At 40.1% G+C, this 16,260-nt stretch overlaps 1 protein-coding gene across 8 annotated transcripts in view; it reads right to left on the reverse strand.

Moving 5' to 3' along the window:
- Window positions 1–16,260, reverse strand: part of SAMD12 (sterile alpha motif domain containing 12) — a 170,806-nt gene that overhangs the window by 55,385 nt on the left and 99,161 nt on the right. The gene's annotated exons all lie outside the window — the stretch shown is intronic.

Consider the following 16,260-nt stretch of genomic DNA (forward strand, 5'->3'; position numbering starts at 1 on the left):
AGATATTCAAGACCCATCTGGACACCTACCTGGGTGACCTACTGTAGGGAACCTTTTTTAGCAAGAGGGGTTGGACCTGATGATCTCTTGAGGTTTCTTCCAATTCGTGATTCTGTGAAATGATATACTACATTTCAACAGCCTTTCAGGTTTGAGTGTTATTGGTACATATTGCTGAGATTTAATTTTTAAATTTCTGAGGTACATCAGAAGTTATTTTAGGAAGAAGTTAAGCTATGACATTTTCAGGTATCATCAGGAAGATTACAATGAAATGTTAAAGACAAGAGCTATTCCCTCCAGACCAACAGATGCAGGAATGGCACATCCTCATCTCCCCATATGAAATTCTCCAAGTCCATCACAAGCCCTAAATCGTACAACAGCACACTTCAATTATTCCCCTGCTTTCTGTGTGCTAAAAATAAGACTGACATCATAAACCAATTTTAACTAATATTCTAAGGCTAAGCGCATGCCAGTGTCAGTAAATGAAACGTAAAATTAATTGTGCTGCAAAAGAGGAAAGCCTTATGAAAGAATTCACTGTAGTAGTAATCGGTGAGCACTTTGTATGCCCTCAAGCTTCACTGAAGTCATTATTACTTGTATGTCATGAGGGCTAGTTTCAAAAGTCTTTTTCAACATGATGTTCACAGTTTATTATCAGACAGGCACCAAACCAGCCAGGCAAAGCCCAAGACTCAGTGAAGTTGGTTTCACAGGATTCCAGCATTTGGCCTCACACTTGCAAAAGGGAAACGGTTTGAAACTGATGTTTTGACAGAAGACAAAATTGACTACTTTAGAGAGACAAAAGGTATCATTTTCTGGAATAAATACAAATGGCATGTTCTCAGCACCGCTGATCATTAACAGAATGCTGAAATTTAACATGGAAGAAAACAGATCGGGGAACTTCTGAGAGCTGGCACTCCATAGATCAGCCTTCTACACATCCTCAAATCATTACTGCTCACTTTCCAGACCTGAGACTAACACACTCCTAATGCAGCTGTGGATGGATGAGCTGGTTTCCATATGCTGCTTTATGCCTTAACTACAGCACTGCCAGGCAGAGGAGATCTATTTGGTTGCTGATTGTGTTAAGAATCTGAGAGCAAGTAATGTCTGTAGGGCAGCACAGTCAGGGAGGAAAAGGGCACACAATCATTTTAAAAACAAAACAATGCAAGGGAAATGCTGAAGTCCATAGGAGAGAACACATTCACCCAGGCTCCTTTGTCTTTAAGAATCTCTTTTTTTTCCCTCAGAACAACTGCAGCTTAAAGAGGTTAATGAAGCAATAAAGGAGGGCTGAATTTGCTGCACAACAGTTTTAGGATCAGAAGCTTGTTCCCTGCTCCCATAGGACATGCAAAACGCAGGTCTGAATGAGTCACAGAATGGGCACGGCAGTTGTGGGACACAAATGGCCAATTAAACAAGCACACTAATGTCCACTGAAGGGAATGACAATTAGAAGCCCAAGCTGCGTCCTAGGGATGAGATGAAGTGACAATGAGGAGATGCAGCTGTTTGGAAGTAAATGTGCAGAGCTGGAAGCACTTTGTGCCTCTTATCTGTGCTCTCTACCACAAAGAACTTGACTTTGTACAAAGATATTGACCATACTGTTGTAGAAGATCATTTCCAACCACACAAAATATAACGTGAGTACGTTTTTACACGTAAAACATAGTATATGAACCTGCTGGGTCTTGGTCCTAACCTGTGGAGGGGAATACCACCTAATATACCGGAATGAAGACTAATGAATACTAGTAAAATGCTATGACCAGCTGTGCTGGAGGGCAAGGAAGTGCTAACAGCCTTGTTCCAAACACTGCTCTTGCTAAAAGGAGGTTACACTAAATGCATACAAACATAGAGGAGTTAGGAATGCAAGAGCAATAATTTTCAGAGTGTCTGCGGCCACACTGAGACCACTTCTTCCTCCAAACTTGGAGGGCGAGGACCTTGGCTCTTGTAAGGTCAAACCTCTTGCGTGATGTTTACACATCTGTTTCTGCATATGCATCCACATTTGAAGAGCTGGTTCCTAACACTGCACCACAGAATGCCATCATCATACATAATTTAACATGGCCATGTGAAATTTAGTTTAACATGCAAAGCAAAGATCACATCAAGTGATAAACATTTAATGTTAGTAAAGAAGAAGGTGACACGCTACCATAAAATGAAAACATATAAAACAGTATTTGTTCTTCTTGACATCCTCTGCTAGACGACATGATAACAAAATGACACACATGCGCTTCCAGACTTAATCTGGATACACAGCAAAGCCTAAAATTCAAACTAACAGGCCCCAAGGATTCTGATCCAAGAATAGACTATGCCAAGAGAAAACAGAGAAATCTGCTGATTACACTTTTCAAAAGAATGATCCCTCAAATGCATAATGCCAAGACTATAAATGTAACTGAATATCCACAGAATCTACAAGCAAAATTTAAAATAGAAACCAGCCTTTAAAAACAAGGATTTCCACCTGAGCCAAAGATGGGTATATTTTTCTTTAAAAACAATTTTTTGTAGTTGTTTATTTTTGATGTATTACTTATTAAGATGACGCTGACCTGTAGCTTCATCTTGCTTACACTCAATTTAAAAGAAATAATAATAATAATAACAAATTATTATGCCAACTGAAAAACCAACTTTTTTTCCCTACCAATTTTGGCCTTTTCTGTTTGGGAGACATTGATTTTTTTTTTACCGCCTGTGTTTCTAATGGAGCTTGAAATTAACACAGTTTTTTTGTTTACCTCCTAATTTGTGCACCACCATCATCAGTGTTGTCAGCACAGCTCTGGGAATAGGGTTTGTTTACTGCTTCTGCATAACCAGCAGAAGGAGCATAGGAGCAGAAAATAGGTTTGGTTTAGAGTTTTTCCTTTATTTATTTTTTTTGCTCAGGTCCTTTTATAAGTTGTATATTAATGACTCAAGTGATAATGTGGCCTATTTTGTCAATATTTCTTAAATGGAACATAGCAAGACTTGAGCTGGCTCAGGGATATGTTGAATTCCTCTGACACATACATCATAAAAGGTTGGTATTATTGTTGTGTCTTCCCAAAGCACCTGCCAGCCTTTTGCTCAGAATTCCAATTATAGAAGTTCCACAGCAACCTGTTTGGCACAATGTCCTGATCTCTGCATTAAAGCAACCTCCAATACCAGAGACCCTGAAGTGGCACAGGACCACTGTCACCTCCTCTTCTCAGAGATGAATCAAATATTCAAGAGCAGTACATGGCCTCATAGTCTTGTAGACTTGCAGCCTTACCAATTCTGTAAAAATGAGCTTATTTCTCTTGGTCACCACCAAAGTCACATCTGGAGGATTACATACAAATAAATTTGAATAACTTACCATCCTATTATCCTGTCCTTCAGCAATTATACAGCTGCTGTATTACATGTCCATTAATATTATAATAGGTCATTGTACAATTGACATTTGTGACACGCTACCAAACCACTACTATTACCAATTAAAAATAATTCTATTAATTTTCCAGATAAAACTAGAAATTCTATGCATTGATCATGCTTCGGTGCAAAGGGATGCACTACAGAAACTGTGACATCTCTTTATCTGTTTTCCATTATTTTTCAACCAAGACTATTTTTTAAGGGATCTCGTGGCCTAAAAAAGAGAGAACAATTCTGTTAATTCTGATGATCTCCCTCAGCATAACCTCAATAATATCAGTTTCTTATTCCTCCTGTCAGAAACACGCCCCTCTTCCCCAAATTCAGTACAGCCTCCTGTTACGCTCCCCGGTTTCCTCCTGCATATACATAATATGTGATGACTCTCAGCATTTAATGCTGGATTGATTCAATGCCTTCAGTGATGGGCAACATATATCTAACTGTTAAGTATTCCTTAAGAAAACCCCCATTTCATTCCTTGTGAAGGATCAAGAGCTATCTTCTAAACACAGTGATGTGGCATGCTGAAAAATCATACCTTACCTGCTCTGTCAACTGTGGTTCTATGTCAAAATAACACCTTTTAGTTAACTCAAACATGCTGTGTATTTCAGTTGTTTCTTTTTCTGTATTCTCTCCACTCCCCAGATGACAATCTTGTTGATTTCTGCTAGTATCTTCATGCCTAAAGCCTTTTTCCTCTACAGAAGGTCACCAAGTTTCAGAAAGCTTTTTTCCTGCATGAAGTTACCAAAATTAGGCTCTCTCAGCATCCCAGAGACTAAACAACTCTACTTCCTCTGGAACCAGGAACTCCTAAAGGTCATCTTCTGACCCATCTAGAGCCGTGCGTATGCTCTTTTCATCACCCAGGTTGCCCACAGACTCAGTATAAATCATTATCAAGAAGTAGAAAGAGGAAAGCTGTTCTCCGATTTTGAATTCAGCTCCCATGATAACAAAACAAAACACAACAAGGCCGAGGGACTTGCCACTCAGCTGAAAAAGACTTAAAGGTACAAGTAAAAAAAAAAAAAAGAAGTGTAATGCAATTCCCAGCCTCCTCCGTTGACCCAAGAAGAAGGGGAGCTGGGCAGACATGGAAGTGAGTTACATGGCCTCCCTGAGCAGAGCAGCTGCCCTGGTGGCAGCTCTATAAAGAGGAGCCTTGTCTATTAGTGGGTATGTTGGAAAAGTATCCTCATTTCCTAAGCCATCCAATCTGATTTTAATCATCTGTTTACTTCTGGGCTCAGCTACATGGAAGCAAATGACAACACAGACCACTAAGCATCTCATGAGCAATCCAGACTCTCAGCGGATTTTCTCAAAAATGGTTTAAATAACAGATACTTGGATTGCACCACAAGCACAGCAGGTCAATTTAGGACCAAACAGTGTCTCAGAGGAGAAATTTGCCTGCAGAGATTAGGAAAGGATTCTCTCCCCTTCCTCTATAATCATATAGTGGGAACCATTATTAATAAGCATTTGTCATCTCTCTGCAAGTATAAGAAAAGGGCATCTCCTATTCTAAGAACTCTGTGGTTAACAGTGGTGCCTGGAGTGATGGGATGTGGTGCTCTCATTGCAATTGCTGCAGCAGTGTACATTTGGTTAACCAGCTAATTCGGGCCACTGCCAAAGGCAGAATGTTGGTCTAAATGGACCCTGGTCAGACTGGGAAAACCAATCTCACATGTCATTTGAGAACTCTGAGCAGATCTATGGTGTTTTAGGCAGAAGAGGCTGAAAAAAAATACACAGGAAAGACTTCTACACGTGTTTCTTAAAGGTTTACTAAACTAAAGTGGTTTGCAACAGTATTTAGTAGGGCACAAAATGAGATCTTAGGGGCACAATCGTAAAATAATGAAAATGGTTAAAGTTTGTCTTCTTATCCACTGCTATTACAATAATTGCCTTATAAATAGATTCATGCATTTGTCTGTTTTCGTTTCAATTTTTGTCAAGGACTGATGTACCAGAATGCTAATGTTATATAATTATATATTCTGTAAATTAAAGCAGCATGGCGTACTGGTTGGGAATAGCACATTTCACACTTCATTACTTCTGCTGCAACTCAACCAATGTTAAGCTCTGAATTTTCTGTTTCCAGTAGTCAAAGTTTCTTTGCTCACTGCTTTTTTTAAAGCATTTACAAGCTATTCTGTCCTCAGCAATGGACATATGGATAGCAATCGCAGAAAGCTAGGGCTTTCCTCTAGTAACAAACGCAGGTAACAACAGAAACAAAGAGCAGGTATAGGAAGTGTATATGGGTGTCATAATGAGTGCTGGGACAGAACTGTCACCAGCAGCCCAAGTTTCAGACTGTCATGGGGATGTTACAGCCAATGCACTAAATGCCTCAGTTCAATTTCAAACCACAGCATGTGCTTCTTGAATTGGTCAGATTAGGACAAACCCCATGTTGCAAGATTGCTATCAAGTTGTGTAATGGTTAGCTGAGGTTTTGAACAGAGAAGATCACTTAGGTTGATCTGCAGAAATGTATACAAAGAACATGCTTTTGAATTAAGAGATGCATGAAATACTGCTGTTACTACCTCCTACTTTGACACCACTGAAAACGTAATTGTTACTGGCCCTTCAAACACACAATAACCAAGGAATGTGCGTTCTTGCAAATATAGCTATTATAAGATTAAACCAAGAGGCTACCAAAATCCTTGCCTTACTTTACCTCTATTTTATTTACCCTTATTTCCATGTGGACAATTTTAATACCAGTAGTGAGAACAGGAGAGAAGAACTTTGATTTACATTGATTTGCATGGCAGAGGGAAGTCATAGCACAGCCTAGATTTTTAATTCTTTTCATAAAATCTGATTTACTTAGAGCAAATCAGTAATGTTGTCAGATTGGTCAAGATATTCAACTATAATAGTACCATCACAGCAAATACAGGCTAAGTTACTGGTTTGCATCACCCAGGAAGCCCAGAGCAGAAATAGAACCAAGATGTCTTCAATGGCAGTTCTATACTAACCCCAAGCACATCCTTCCATAAAGATACTTTAAATAAAGATGCACATTTTCCTTTCCAGCTTGGCAGTTTGGCTTCTTTTTAAGACCTTTAATTACAGCTCAAATTATGCTCAATTTATTTTTCCATGGTTGTTTTTTTCCTGTCTAGGCTCCACTGTTTTTTCCTCTCTCCAGAAACACTAAATGCTTTAAAATCTCTTTTGTTGTTTGTGAGCAGGAAAGGAGAATTTCTTGAGAATGTTTCTCTCTTTCTCCATTTAGGAAGCAAAACAGATGTTGTGATCTCCTCAGGGAGAAGGATCCTATCACACTCCAGGTGTGAGCAAAGGCTGTTTTGCATAGGGAGAGGAAAAGAGCAACATTAAAGGACCTTGCTGGAAAATCAGAACCAATGGCAAGAACATCTGGGTTTTGAGCAACAAAGGTAAGTTCGGCCACCTAAAGAAAAGAAGGGGTACCAGGAAAGCAATAGGGAAAACAACACTCTGCTTTGCATTGGCAGGAGAAGTAATCACTACTGCCAACTTTCCCAATATTAATCTCACTCTTCCCTTAAGGCAACAGCTCCACAAACCAGAGAATGGCATGAAAATTTCTACTTTGGTTTTTTAATAGGTTTAATGCTTCAGCCTGAAACCAAGAACAGCAAGAAGAATTCCCCAAACATACAGAGCAAAACACAGGTTCCTTTAAAACCTCATCTTTTCTGAAGGGGCTCAACATTAGATTTCTTAATACTGCAGGCTGACATTACTGAATAACTTTCAGGACCCAAATGATTTCCTAAGTCTTTTGTTGCAATCTCAACAGATAATTTTAAAAAATTCCCAGCATAATAAGAAACAATTACTTAAATACATTTTGAAACATTCACCCTTCTGTGTATATGTGAGTATGTAGTTAAGAAATAATTCTGTTTGTATTAACAGGATAGCTTATGCATATGGCAATAATTACACACAAAAATGGCATAGTTAGTTCAGGCCATTGATTTGATATTGGCCTCATTTTTGATGATACGGTCACGAGCTCGCTCAATATCACACACGGAGAGAAAGGTCAGAGCAACTTCCTCTATCTCAGCAAAAACTGTTCAACTAACATAAATAAAATGGTTTCTTTTGGAGTTTTATGAAGTTTTATTTTTTGTCCTCTCACAGATCAAAGAGTATCTTTTTCCTGTGTGAGCTGTGCGAAGTTTGCACGTCAGCTCAGTTTTAAGGATAGCCTTGTACTACAGGCATCTTCAGAGCTAGATATGAAAGAGGAGACATATGAGCTGCTCGCAACACTGTTTCCAAGGTCAAATTTAAGAAGAGACAGGTGTTCATAGGCATTATTTATACTCGAATGCAAGCCCAGATGCTTCCCTAGAACCTTCTGTGGCCTTCTCCTGGCGTCTTTTTTCTTTTATGTAGGAATCATGCTAAAAGAAACCAAAGCCCATTCACATGGGAATGAGAGCACTATGGTACTCAGGCACTACTTTTCTTGTTTAGTTCATCTGTTTAATTTTGATGTACCCATTTTTGACAAGTCCTTGTTGAGCAAAGCTGCCTGTTTACACAAGGGCTGGGGTGCTTGAGGACAGGCAACGCTGCTGATATACCCAACCCAACCCGGCCTTGAACACCACCAGGGATGGCGCACCACAGCTTCTCTGGGCAGCTGTGCCAGTGCCACACCAACCTCTGAGTAAAGAATTTCCTTCTGACATCTAACCTCTTTTAGTTTAAAACCATTCCCCCTTGTCCTATCACTACAGACCCTGGAAAACGTCTTTCTCCATCCTTCTTATAAGCCTCTTTTTAAGTTCTGACAGACCACAATGCACTCTCCTCAGAGCTTTCTCTTCTCCAATTTAACCAACCCCAGCTGTCTCAGCCTGTCATCACAGGACAGGCGTTACAGTCCTCTCATCATTACTGTGCTCAAATAGCACTCATAATTGCTGAGAAGCATTGCCATATTGTCTCATGACGCAATAGCTGTATGAATGTGAGGCATCACCACTGGCTGCAGCAGGAAACCAGTGGAGCACAGCTGCAGGGATGTGGGAGAAGAAAACAAGGCCAAAACTACAGTAGTGGGCCTCTTCAGACACCCCAAAACTGTGCTTTCAGGAACTGTGTGCGAACTGTAATCCCTAACATCATACACTAGTGCTCAACAAAACAGTATCCCATTGAGTTGACTGTGAGATAGATGCACAGGAACACCTCAGGTCAAGATGATGTCATGTGCAGAAGCTTTTTACAGCAGGTAACAGTGTCAGAGAATGACAAACAAACCCCTCTTCCTCTGAGGACTTAAAAAAAAAAAAAAGAAGGAAAGAAAAAACAGAAAATTCTCTTTCTTCTTGACTTGCTTTTGTCCTCTGAGAAGCGAGGCCAGAGTTTGGAAATGGAAACGTTGCCTGGAATAACTAAGAGCAGTATTGTAAGAATCCAAATCATTTTTCAACAAAACATTATTCTACTATTCTAAAGCAACGGACTCTCAAAAATGGCGAGCGGTAATTTTCTGCCTCTGTGTTCTACCTACAAACAGCAGCTGCGGCCCCAGTGCCACCTTTCTGCCCAGCAGCACAGGGCCAGGGCTGCATTTTGTGCATGGTGGCATCATTGCAGCTGCACTGTGGGTAGAGGGACAGAGGTTCAGCTTCCCTCTGCTGGTGGCAGGCCAGGGAACCTCAGCAAATGGTGACTGTGTCAGATCCCATGCTTGGTAAGAACACAGAAAGGATCCCAAATGCATCGCACTTGACCTTTTTACTCTTTGCAGTGGAATGAAACCTGTCCTGCTGCATTCATGAACTTCCAGGAGGAGGTAGGCCAGGTTTTCCTCCATTACCCAAATGCACTCTGTATTTTCCGGTCTTGAGAAATAAGCAGATTAACAAGCTCGGTCCATCAAACAATAAATAATTTGTGTGCGCAAACAGATTTGATTCACAACAGGCCAATGGTGCATGTTACTCGTGCAGCATGCTGCCTGCTATAAACGCAACGCGTTCTCCAGCTGTAGGAAAGCAAAGGGATACAGCTGCTGAAGGGTGATGTGAAATTAAAGAGGGAATGAAACGTGTGATCTTATTTAATCACACCTGGTGCTTCAATTTTTCAATAACAGCACCCTGCTAGACTGTGTCAAATCGGTTCTACAAAGAAAAAAAATATGGATGGAAAATGAATTAACTCTTTCATCCCCACACTTAATACATTTACACCAGTCAGAAATACATTTACTGGATGCTGTTAGGAATCTTTTTTTCTCAGATGAAAGGTGCTCGGCACCTGGTTAAATGAGCTTAGTGGCTGACAGCGTTTCTGTGCCAGTGGGTGAGCACGTGCCCTCCACTCTGACATAAGCACAAGCCTCGAGTACACATACAACCTGTTTTCAGCTACAAGAAACCTTCCTGGTCAATCAACTTGAAGGGATCGAAGTGCCACCTTGATACCAATCATTTCTATTAGCTTCCTTATGTCAGTAGCACATGTGTACAGAGAGTCAGAGGCAACAGAGAGCTGGGGATGCCAGACTGCAAAATGGGAGAAAGCAGTTTTCCCCTTGCCTTGATTGTTCTGCTCTGCACCGATTTACTGTAAGAAGAAAATTCATCCCAGCCATCACCTGGTTTCTGTTTCCTTATGGGCTTTCCTTTTTTGAGGATTTGTTGTTGTTGTTTTTTAATGTCATATTTTGCAGTTAAGTGTTTGGGTTATATTAAATGTCAAACATGATTTGATTCTGCAGGCATTGCATTGTGTGATTACTTATGTCCCATTGGCCAGTCAGACACTGTTCATCAAACACTGTGCCCTATGTCCTAGTAAATCACTTTTGTAATAGACAGGAAGGTGCTCTATCTAATGCAAAAAAATGGTAATTATGGTCAAATGTTCCATTCTCCAGGGAAAAGGGAAAAAAAAATCCTTCTACATGATTTCACTCAGCAGCAGAAAATAAAAAGCCAGCATATAATTAGCTTAACATAACCATCTTTATATTAAATTTATAGAGAAGAAAATCAAACATGAAAAATAACTAGCAGGCTTCCATTCTGGTCTCCTCATTGAATTAATGTCACCGGTATAGCACTGAATAAAATAAGATGTATAAGGCTGCTGTGTGGATGAGCTGTGTCTTTTGAGAGTAGTTCATTTTTAGAGGGGACATATTTCTTTATGCAAGTGTTACCTATTCAAGAAATTCTTATCATTCCAATATTGTTGTCACAAGAGATGCCTAGTTTTTTACATTATGGTTTCAGCCAATTTACTGAAAACCTAACACATTAAAGCAAATACCTCAGAACAGTTTTAAGAACAAACATTTTAGTTTCTTTGTCATTACTTGCGTAAATCATACTCAAAGAGATTATCACACCAAGGAACATACACTGATTCTTTTTTTAATAAATAAAATGGCATTATAAAAGACCTCCATAAATAGATGATGTTAAAATTGCAACATGAGGGAATAATTTAAACTAGGGATATTTAGAATGTTGGAAATAATCACGGTTCAAATTAACAAACAGGAATCCTTGATTTAAATCACTTTTATTCTTGTTTTGCTTTTGTAATTTTGATTTTCCTTTGGTGGGCAGAACCACAGAGAGAACTGAAGTGAAATTCAAAAAGATCATCTAGTCCACCCCTCTATTCTGAGACAAAGATGCAGATCCATTTCAAGGCTGTCTAGGGAGGTGGTGGAGTCACCGTCCCTGGAGGTGTTCAACAAGACGGTAGATGTGGCACTGGGGGACATGGTTTGGTGGACATCATGATGATGGATTGACAGGTGGCTCAGATGATCCTAGTCATCTTTTCCAACCTTGATGATTCTATGATCCTCACAGGTAGTTCTTGACTGTTCTTCATACCTACGGTTCTCTACTCTCACTCTCTCAAATACTCTACTCTGTAATATATTTATGTTAAGTTTCTAATACCCAAACCAAATCTCCTTAGGTGAAAACTAAAGTAATTACTTTCCAGAGAAAGAGTACAATTACTTTTCAGGGAGAGAGGGCATGTATAAACATCACTTTTATATTACAAATCCTTTAATATGCCTGAAAGTTGAGTCTCTTTCCAACTGAACCCAGTTCTTGTACTATTTCCTCCCCAGTACTTCCTAAATTTCTGCAGGCTGCCACAGCTAACTCTCTTCTGGCCTTCTCCAGTTTGTCTATATTGTGTCATAGCCCAAAGCCCGCTCTGGTTGGAGTATCAGAAAGCCAACAGAAAGGAACTAATGATGTCCTACAGCTTAAACACAAGACTACCACTTACACTACAGCCTGGTCTCACCCCCATCCTCATTTTCTCACCCAGCAGAATCTATCAGGCTGCTGATTCATATTCAACTTGTGATATCCCAGCCCTGCATGCTCTCACAGCACTGTTATTTACTCAGATATCCCTCATCTGCATTCAGACATTTGCTTTCCCTTCCTCACTGCAAGCCTTCTTACTTACATTTGCTGAATTTTCATCTTACTCAGTTTGGCCATTTCTGCATTCTATCAGGATCACTTCAGACTTTAAACCTGTCCTCCAAAATGCCCAAAGCTCACTACAGCAGACAGTCCCATGCCACTGCATTCTCAAGTTGATCACCCAAGTCATTAATGTAAATAATGACCAGCACCCAATCAAGGGCAGAGTCTAACAGAATGGCACTTCAGGCTCCTTGCCCACTTGACAAGCAAACAATAACAATTCTCTGAACACAGTACTTCAACCAGCTCTTCACCTATCTCACAGTAATTTCAACTAGATGATTTTCCCCGTTTTCTTGTAAGAAGGCCACAAGGCTTTCCGCAACACTGTCAAAAGCCATACTAATGTAAAGACACACCTACTACTTCTCTTATTCCATTCAAAAAGGAAACTAAACAAATCCACACTGGCTGTTTTTCTGTTAGCTTATTATCCTCTAGGCATTTACAAATCGATTAATAATTTGCTGCAGCATTTCACCACGTATCAAAGTTAAGCTGACAGGTTTCCTCACTGTAAATGCTTAAGTTTGCCCTTCCTGATTCTTCACAAGGTTTAAAGCTAAAACTTCAGGGATGGTTTCTGCTGACTCCTGGGTACCTGAAGGGTCAGTTTTCATTAAGCCCAATGACTCGACTGCATCTAACGTACCTCCACATGTTTAACCTCTCTTTTCTTATTCCAGCATATGTTCTTTACCCTCTAGTGAAATTAACTGTTTCAATCATCTTGTCACAGTTAACCAGTTTGGGAAAACAGAATTCAAGAAAAGCTGAAGCATTCATCCTCCTCTTTATGATCAGGTTTCCCCTCCTTGTCTTAGAGCAACAGAAGTCTAATTATTTCCTTCATATTTCCCTTCTGCAACTCATTCAACTAGGTGCTTGTGCTAGCTTTTAATTTTTTCCTTTTGTAATGCATTCTTCTGTTCCGATTCCTGATTTTCAAATAATTGCCGAGGTCCCAAAGTAGCTGAGGTATTCTGTGTCTGTCTCCTTCAACAGGCAGTCTGCTGCCATGTCTGTAGTATCTTCTCTTTCAAAAACCCACCAGTTCCCTTGAACTTTCCTTTCCCTCCCTTCCATCCTTACCTATCTATTCCAAAGTTCAAAGAAACCAGCTCTTTTAAAGTCCTATGACATTATTCAGCTGCTTTTACTCATTCTTTCCCTTCTTTCAGATCAAAAACTCTTGTTTTGTGATCATTTTCACTCACTCTGCCTTCTTCTGCCTTCAAATTCTCAAACACTTACTTCTGATGAGTCAGAATAAAGCATAAATTCCCTCACTAATTTCCTTTGCCCTCAGAAACAAAAGTGACCCTCTTTAGATGTTAATTCCTATTAGATAGCCTGGACAAGATGCACTTGACCAAGGGCAAGCATCTATTCATATGGTCGTTCTCATGAAAAGATTAGGACCTCCCAGAGAGATTCAACTTATTCCATAGTAGATGCCTAAAGCGAGTCACACAAACACATCTAATGGTTCCTATTTTTCCTACAGTCACCCATTAAGGGAAGCTCTGATTATTAGCTCACACACTGACATCTCTCAAACTGTAAGGCCATGCAGGATGGATGGCACTAGTCCAGCTTCTTACTCAGAGCAGGGTTAGTAGTAAAGCAGGTTGCCCAGGACTGTGTCCAGTCGAGTTTGGAATGTCTAAAGGATGGCCATACACATCTTCTCTGGGCCTGCTCCACTGTTTGACCACCCTTTTTTCTTGCTTGCATTTAATTCTAACTTACTGTACTACAACTCCATCGCTTTTCATTCTGCCCTTGTGCACATCTCAGAAGAATCTGCTCTGCCATTCCTGCACCTTCCCAATAGACAGCAGTAGACAGCAGTAAGACCACCCTGAGCCTTGCCTTCTCCAGGCTGAGCAAACTGGGTCCTTACCCTCTTTTCCTACACCAGGCTCCTGCCCCTGGCTATCATGGTGACTTGTCTGTTGACTTGCTCCGGTTCATCAACATTTTTTCTATTGGAGAATCCAAAGATTGTACAGCGTTCAGAATGTGGTCTCACTGGTGCCAAAGGGAAGAGAACAATCAGTTCTCTTGACCTGCTGGCCTCACTGCTGCTTGTACAGCCTAGTCCATTGCTGTCCTTTCCAGCAAAGGCACACTGCTTGTTTGTGTTCAAATTGTTGTTTACCAAGACCCCGAGGTCTTCTTTAGCAAAGTGCTCACTGGCCATCAGCCCTCAGCCTGTGTTGGAGCAGGGTGCATTTCCTCCAGATGCAGCACTCCATTTATGCTTGCTGAACTTCCTCCCGTCTGTCAGCCCACTTTTCCATACTGCCCACATCCTGTTGAGCGACAGTGCTGTTCTCCAGCATACCAAGCGCTCCCCCAGATCTGGCATCATCTTACAACCTTGTTAAGGGTGCACATGGTCTTCTCATCATGGTCAACAACAAATGGAGTTGAGCAGCATTGGCCCCATCCCTCAGGGACATCACAAGCAACCAGCTGCCAAATGACAGTGATCACGGCTCTTTGAGCTTGGCAGCCCAGATGATCCTCCATTCGCTTTACCATTTTCTTGTCTTGTGCATAGCTCAGCAATGTGGCTGTAAGAATTCTGTGGGAGACCATATTAAATGCTGTACCAGAGTCAAGGTACACAGCATGCACTGCTCCCCACAGCTCCTCATCACAGAAGGCCATCAGGCTGCTTTGCCCTCAGTAAATCCATGCAGCCTCCTCCCTGCTACCTCCCTGGCCTTCGTGTGCCTGAATTTCAAAACCACAGGAGATGACTTCTCTATTCTGTTTTCTATTCTATTCTGTGTCCTCCATACAACTGCTTTCTGTTAATATTCTTGACAGTTAAAACGTTTCTTACTCCCCGGATCTTTCCTATCAAATATTTCTGTTAACTATGCAAAAAATGCAGAAACTACTCGTCCCAAGCTCCAGACATAATACTGAACTTGTCAGTTCGTTGATTTAAATTTAAACACAGTATGTATCAACAAATAAAGATGGTACTTCTTTTTCAGTTAACACAACCTATGCATATTTATTTACATGATTAGTACTTTTATATACTACTCTTGATTGATTTTCATTCCTTACGTTCTCATTATGCTTGGGCATGAGTACTGATAGAGTACACCTTTTTAAAAAAAAAAATAAGATTCACTTTAAGCCACAGTTTTAAAATAGATCCTAGCATGTAAAAGTGAAATTCAATTAAAATGTTGAAGAACATTATTTTCCAAATAAGCTACATAATCAAGGCAAAACTAAGCTTATCATTACATTTTTTAAGAAAGCAGTCTTATTAAGCAAGGAAGCATTATCTTCACTTGAACAGAATGTTCAACAGAAGTCCTGGCTAACATATTTCTCAGCATCTTAGAACTGGTAGATGTTAGGCTCTACCGCACAAGTTTTGTTTAAAGATTAAAAGAGGAAAACAAACTTCTCAGCCATTTTTTCCTCCCAAGTGGTTTCTTACCTTTGAATGAACTACTCACTGAATTGAAATAGCTGGATAAACATGAAAAAGATATTATCTTTGCACCTGCAGAAGCAAAAAGAGTTTTGCTCTTCAACAACAGGTGCTTAACCAGTGACTTTCACCACTTTGGTTGCCCGACTTCCTTTGCATTTCTGCAGCAAATACTCACTGCTACATGTTGAAAAATACAAACTGAAATAGTTACAAGAACCTGCAAGATCTAACATTACTCTGCTGTCTGAAGTTCAAATAAATCCAATGCATTTCTCTTCAAAAAAGTAAATATGTTGTGCAGTTTTAACTTAAAAATCACAGTAAATATTTCATACCCACTTTGCAACCGTTGGAAATACTGCAGTATTTGAACAGGTTTTTTTTCTTTGATTTTATTTTAAAGAAGAAGGATAAAAAAAAAAACCCACAACAGAGTCCTTGCTGTGAAAAACCGCAGAGGAGCACCTACTGCTTCATCTCGACAGAATCCAAGTGTATGCTGGGGGGAAGACAGGGGAGTGGGGCAGATGTGAATTAATCAGCTTTTGATATTCAGGACTGTGTGGCAATAACTTTTGAGCAACCGTGTCACTGTCTTCATAAAATTTTTATATCATGATTTTGCAATTGTAACACAGTTCTTGAAGATTCAGGCTATTCAAGTTGTAACATGTATAAAATCTTGCTTCACTACTACCAGCATGGTTCAGCCTGGCTCTTTGCATTGTCGGACAATTTTCCTGCCTCAGACACAGCTCTGAACCAAAAAGCTGAAGATGCCAAACATTA

This window comes from Numida meleagris, chromosome 2, assembly GCF_002078875.1.
Source record: "Numida meleagris isolate 19003 breed g44 Domestic line chromosome 2, NumMel1.0, whole genome shotgun sequence".
Lineage (NCBI taxonomy): Eukaryota > Metazoa > Chordata > Aves > Galliformes > Numididae > Numida > Numida meleagris.